Source organism: Oncorhynchus keta, chromosome 35, assembly GCF_023373465.1.
Source record: "Oncorhynchus keta strain PuntledgeMale-10-30-2019 chromosome 35, Oket_V2, whole genome shotgun sequence".
In the NCBI taxonomy this organism is placed as follows: Eukaryota; Metazoa; Chordata; class Actinopteri; order Salmoniformes; family Salmonidae; genus Oncorhynchus; species Oncorhynchus keta.
This window is the reverse complement of record NC_068455.1, coordinates 79,240,416-79,247,515: the sequence shown is the minus strand read 5'-3', so window position 1 is coordinate 79,247,515 and position 7,100 is coordinate 79,240,416. Positions and strand designations below refer to the sequence as shown.

The 7,100-nt window shown below is 38.1% G+C and overlaps 1 protein-coding gene across 5 annotated transcripts in view; it reads left to right on the top strand.

Moving 5' to 3' along the window:
* The window catches only part of dysf (dysferlin, limb girdle muscular dystrophy 2B (autosomal recessive)), a 352,696-nt gene that overhangs the window by 69,198 nt on the left and 276,398 nt on the right, over positions 1-7,100 (top strand). The window lies entirely within an intron of this gene.

Here is a 7,100-nt window from a genome sequence, read left to right as displayed (position 1 = left end):
AGTGCTGTACAGAAACCCAGCCTAAAACCCCAAACAGCAAGCAATGCAGGTGTAGAAGCACGGTGGCTAGGAAAAACTCCCGAGAAAGGCCAAAACCTAGGAAGAAACCTAGAGAGGAACCAGGCTATGTGGGGTGGCCAGTCCTCTTTTGGCTGTGCCGGGTGGAGATTATAACAGAACATGGCCAAGATGTTCAAATGTTCATAAATGACCAGCATGGTCAAATAATAATAATCACAGGCAGAACAGTTGAAACTGGATTAGCAGCACGGCCAGGTGGACTGGGGACAGCAAGGAGTCATCATGTCAGGTAGTCCTGGGGCATGGTCCTAGGGCTCAGGTCCTCCGAGAGAGAGAAAGAAAGAATTAGAGAATTAGAGAGAGCATACTTAAATTCACACAGGACACTGGATAGGACAGGAGAAGTATTCCAGATATAACAAACTGACCCTAGCCCCCCGACACAAACTACTGCAGCATAAATACTGGAGGCTGAGACAGGAGGGGTCAGGAGACACTGTGGCCCCATCCGAGGACACCCCCGGACAGGGCCAAACAGGAAGGATATAACCCCACCCACTTTGCCAAAGCACAAACCCACAACCCCCCTGTGAAGTCATACTGTAAAGTCAAAGTAAAGTCATACTGTAAAGTCAAAGTAAAGTCATACTGTAAAGTCAAACTGTAAAGTCAAACTGTAAAGTCATACTGTAAAGTCATACTGTAAAGTCAAAGCAAAGTCATACTGTAAAGTCAAAGTAAAGTCATACTGTAAAGTCATACTGTAAAGTCAAAGTAAAGTCAAAGTAAAGTCATACTGTAAAATCATACTGTAAAGTCATACTGTAAAGTCAAAGTAAAGTCATACTGTAAGGGAATACCCCCTGTATTGGACAAAAATGAATGGCATGTCATTGGCATCGGACAAACCATATACACATTGGCCAATACCACCCAATTCGGCGTTGATTCATCCAAAGTGTATTGCAAATGCCATATGGTAATTGCCAGTTGTAACACTTTAAAAATTCAACAGGGGGCAAAATGCGCTCCACCGGGGTTTTTCATATTGGATATGTAACCCAAATTAATGTCCAAAAGTAAAATTTTGAAAAAATGAACTTTTTTCAAAAACTTATCACCCCTTAAAAAGTGCTTTCTGGACCGTTTTCGAACTTCTTTCGATTTTTTTGTCAATTACACATGTGTAAGAACTGTATGAATATACTTTTGTCCAATTTTATTATCATAATTTTTTAAAAAAATTTATATGCGCATAAGGAATATGTTTTGTCCAATTCCAATATGATTTCATAGGAAGTCAAAAGTCAAAAGTCAAAAATGTCAAAATTTTGTAAAAACTTCACACACCCATAAAAAGTGCTTTCTGGACCGTTTTTCGAAATTCTTTCGATTTTTTGTCAATTACACATGTGTAAGAACTGTATGAATATACTTTTGTCCAATTTTATTATCATAATTTTTTTAATTTTTTTATATGCGCATAAGGAATATGTTTTGTCCAATTCCAATATGATTTCATAGGAAGTCAAAAGTCAAAAGTCAAAATGTCAAAATTTTGTAAAAACTTCACACACCCATAAAAAAGTGCTTTCTGGACCGTTTTTTGAAATTCTTTCGATTTTTGTCAATTACACATGTGTAAGAACTGTATGAATATACTTTTGTCCAATTTTATTATCATAATTTTTTTTTTTTACATGCGCATAAGGAATATGTTTTGTCCAATTCCAATATGATTTCATAGGAAGTCAAAAGTCAAAAGTCAAAAATGTCAAAATTTTGTAAAAACTTCACACACCCTTAAAAAGTGCTTTCTGGACCGTTTTTGAAATTCTTTCAATTTTTTGTCAATTACACATGTGTAAGAACTGTATGAATATACTTTTGTCCAATTTTATTATCATATTTTTTTATATATTTTTTTAAATTGTGCATAAGGATTTTTTTTGTGGGCCAAATGACGTAAGAAATTTGACATGCTCAAAAATCCTGCAGAAATGCAAAATTGACTGGCCTGATGAACTCGGGATGGCCGGGCAGTGATAGTTGTTCCTTTCCATCACTCGTTGTGTTGACTTCATCATGTCCATTAGGTGATGTTTTTACACTATAGAATCATATTGCAAGTGCGCGCGCATTTGCAATATGTTTCAATGTGCATTTACCATATGAAATTTGAAATGCTCAAAAATGCAAAATTGACTGGTCTGATGGACACAGGATGGCCGAGCAGTGATAGTTGTACATTTCCATCACTCGTTGTGTTGATTTCATCATGTCCATTAGGTGATGTTTTTACACTATAGAATCATATTGCAAGTGCGCGCGCATTTGCAATATGTTTCAATGTGCATTTACCATATGAAATTTGAAATGCTCAAAAATGCCAAATTGACTGGTCTGATGGACACAGGATGGCCGAGCAGTGATAGTTGTACATTTCCATCACTCGTTGTGTTGATTTCATCATGTCCATTAGGTGATGTTTTTTCACTATAGAATCATATTGCAAATGCACGTGCATTGTTGTGCAACTGGTAACCCAAAAATAAAAATATGGTTGTAAATGCATTTACCGGTCATTCTGATATTAATGCTCGCTATGGGAACACAGGATGGCCGGGCAGTGATAGTTGTACATTTCCATCACTCGTTGTGTTGATTTCATCATGTCCATTAGGTGATGTTTTTACACTATAGAATCATATTGCAAGTGCGCGCGCATTTGCAATATGTTTCAATGTGCATTTACCATATGAAATTTGAAATGCTCAAAAATGCAAAATTGACTGGTCTGATGGACACAGGATGGCCGAGCAGTGATAGTTGTACATTTCCATCACTCGTTGTGTTGATTTCATCATGTCCATTAGGTGATGTTTTTCACTATAGAATCATATTGCAAATGCACGTGCATTGTTGTGCAACTGGTAACCCAAAAATAAAAATATGGTTGTAAATGCATTTACCGGTCATTCTGATATTAATGCTCGCTATGGGAACACAGGATGGCCGGGCAGTGATAGTTGTACATTTCCATCACTCGTTGTGTTGATTTCATCATGTCCATTAGGTGATGTTTTTACACTATAGAATCATATTGCAAGTGCGCGCGCATTTGCAATATGTTTCAATGTGCATTTACCATATGAAATTTGACATGCTCAAAAATGCAAAATTGACTGGTCTGATGGACACAGGATGGCCGAGCAGTGATAGTTGTACATTTCCATCACTCGTTGTGTTGATTTCATCATGTCCATTAGGTGATGTTTTTTCACTATAGAATCATATTGCAAGTGCGCGCGCATTTGCAATATGTTTCAATGTGCATTTACCATATGAAATTTGACATGCTCAAAAATGCTAAATTGACTGGTCTGATGAACACAGGATGGCTGAGCAGTGATAGTTGTACATTTCCATCACCTGTTGTGTTGATTTCATCATGTCCATTTGTTTATGTTTTCTCACTTTTGCAAAGTCACTGTGCATTTGCAATATGGTTCAATGGGCAGGTACCATCACGAATTTGTCATGCTATAAAAATCCTGCAGGAATGTGAAATTGACTGGTCTGATGAACACAGGATGGCCGAGCAGTGATAGTTGTACATTTCCATCACTTGTTGTGTTGATTTCATCATGTCCATTAGGTGATGTTTTTTCACTATAGAATCATATTGCAAATGCACGTGCATTGTTGTGCAACTGGTAACCCAAAAATTTAAATATGGTTGTAAATGCATTTACCGGTCATTCTGATATTAATGCTCGCTATGGGAACACAGGATGGCCGGGCAGTGATAGTTGTACATTTCCATCACTCGTTGTGTTGATTTCATCATGTCCATTAGGTGATGTTTTTACACTATAGAATCATATTGCAAGTGCGCGCGCATTTGCAATATGTTTCAATGTGCATTTACCATATGAAATTTGACATGCTCAAAAATGCAAAATTGACTGGTATGATGGACACAGGATGGCCGAGCAGTGATAGTTGTACATTTCCATCACTCGTTGTGTTGATTTCATCATGTCCATTAGGTGATGTTTTTACACTATAGAATCATATTGCAAGTGCGCGCATTTGCAATATGTTTCAATGTGCATTTACCATATGAAATTTGACATGCTCAAAAATGCAAAATTGACTGGTCTGATGGACACAGGATGGCCGAGCAGTGATAGTTGTACATTTCCATCACTCGTTGTGTTGATTTCATCATGTCCATTAGGTGATGTTTTTTCACTATAGAATCATATTGCAAGTGCGTGCGCATTTGCAATATGTTTCAATGTGCATTTACCATATGAAATTTGACATGCTCAAAAATGCAAAATTGACTGGTCTGATGAACACAGGATGGCTGAGCAGTGATAGTTGTACATTTCCATCACCTGTTGTGTTGATTTCATCATGTCCATTTGTTTATGTTTTCTCACTTTTGCAAAGTCACTGTGCATTTGCAATATGGTTCAATGGGCAGGTACCATCACGAATTTGTCATGCTATAAAAATCCTGCAGGAATGTGAAATTGACTGGTCTGATGAACACAGGATGGCCGAGCAGTGATAGTTGTACATTTCCATCACTTGTTGTGTTGATTTCATCATGTCCATTAGGTGATGTTTTTTCACTATAGAATCATATTGCAAATGCACGTGCATTGTTGTGCAACTGGTAACCCAAAAATTAAAATATGGTTGTAAATGCATTTACCGGTCATTCTGATATTAATGCTTGCTATGGGAACACAGGATGGCCGGGCAGTGATAGTTGTACATTTCCATCACTCGTTGTGTTGATTTCATCATGTCCATTAGGTGATGTTTTTACACTATAGAATCATATTGCAAGTGCGCGCGCATTTGCAATATGTTTCAATGTGCATTTACCATATGAAATTTGACATGCTCAAAAATGCAAAATTGACTGGTATGATGGACACAGGATGGCCGAGCAGTGATAGTTGTACATTTCCATCACTCGTTGTGTTGATTTCATCATGTCCATTAGGTGATGTTTTTACACTATAGAATCATATTGCAAGTGCGCGCGCATTTGCAATATGTTTCAATGTGCATTTACCATATGAAATTTGACATGCTCAAAAATGCAAAATTGACTGGTCTGATGGACACAGGATGGCCGAGCAGTGATAGTTGTACATTTCCATCACTCGTTGTGTTGATTTCATCATGTCCATTAGGTGATGTTTTTTTCACTATAGAATCATATTGCAAGTGCGCGCGCATTTGCAATATGTTTCAATGTGCATTTACCATATGAAATTTGACATGCTCAAAAATGCAAAATTGACTGGTCTGATGAACACAGGATGGCTGAGCAGTGATAGTTGTACATTTCCATCACCTGTTGTGTTGATTTCATCATGTCCATTTGTTTATGTTTTCTCACTTTTGCAAAGTCACTGTGCATTTGCAATATGGTTCAATGGGCAGGTACCATCACAAATTTGTCATGCTATAAAAATCCTGCAGGAATGTGAAATTGACTGGTCTGATGAACACAGGATGGCCGAGCAGTGATAGTTGTACATTTCCATCACTTGTTGTGTTGATTTCATCATGTCCATTAGGTGATGTTTTTACACTATAGAATCATATTGCAAATGCACGTGCATTGTTGTGCAACTGGTAACCCAAAAATAAAAATATGGTTGTAAATGCATTTACCGGTCATTCTGATATTAATGCTCGCTATGGGAACACAGGATGGCCGAGCAGTGATAGTTGTACATTTCCATCACTCGTTGTGTTGATTTCATCATGTCCATTAGGTGATGTTTTTACACTATAGAATCATATTGCAAGTGCGCGCGCATTTGCAATATGTTTCAATGTGCATTTACCATATGAAATTTGACATGCTCAAAAATGCAAAATTGACTGGTCTGATGGACACAGGATGGCCGAGCAGTGATAGTTGTACATTTCCATCACTCGTTGTGTTGATTTCATCATGTCCATTAGGTGATGTTTTTACACTATAGAATCATATTGCAAGTGCGCGCATTTGCAATATGTTTCAATGTGCATTTACCATATGAAATTTGAAATGCTCAAAAATGCAAAATTGACTGGTCTGATGGACACAGGATGGCCGAGCAGTGATAGTTGTACATTTCCATCACTCGTTGTGTTGATTTCATCATGTCCATTAGGTGATGTTTTTCACTATAGAATCATATTGCAAGTGCGCGCGCATTTGCAATATGTTTCAATGTGCATTTACCATATGAAATTTGACATGCTCAAAAATGCAAAATTGACTGGTCTGATGAACACAGGATGGCTGAGCAGTGATAGTTGTACATTTCCATCACCTGTTGTGTTGATTTCATCATGTCCATTTGTTTATGTTTTCTCACTTTTGCAAAGTCACTGTGCATTTGCAATATGGTTCAATGGGCAGGTACCATCACGAATTTGTCATGCTATAAAAATCCTGCAGGAATGTGAAATTGACTGGCCCGATGAACTCGGGATAGCTGGGCAGTGATTCTGGTTCATCTCCATGGCTCGTTAGGGTTGATTTCAGAATGTCACTTTTGGTGATGGTCCCTCTCCGTTTAAACATATTGCTAATGTACAAAAGTCAACTAGCAAGTCAGTGTCCATCAGTCAATTAGATGTCATTTTGACACCAAACTGATACCAATTGACACCAAACCCACTTTTTCCAACTCATTTAGAAGCCAACTATCATATATGTCAGAGCAGGCCCATAATTCACAGCGCCTTTAGTTTAAAACATAATAAAAACGTAAAACACATAGTTACGTTCTAGCTGCGGGTCCAGGTCAGACATTATGTGAAGGCCTATGTGAGGCAACCCGAATCCCGAGTTTCGGCTCGATAGGTCCTTCGGTGCCCGAGTAAAACCCTAATTGGTGCTGAAAATCCACTTTTTTCCATGCCTTGCTATGGGGTCCTTGAATGAGCTATCGGACCGAAACGTTGGGGTCCGTCTCTATGGGCCGAGCCGGTTCCAATGCACCTAGTCTTGTGTCTCTGAGACTTTTCTAAATGTCGCCATTTTCGTAATG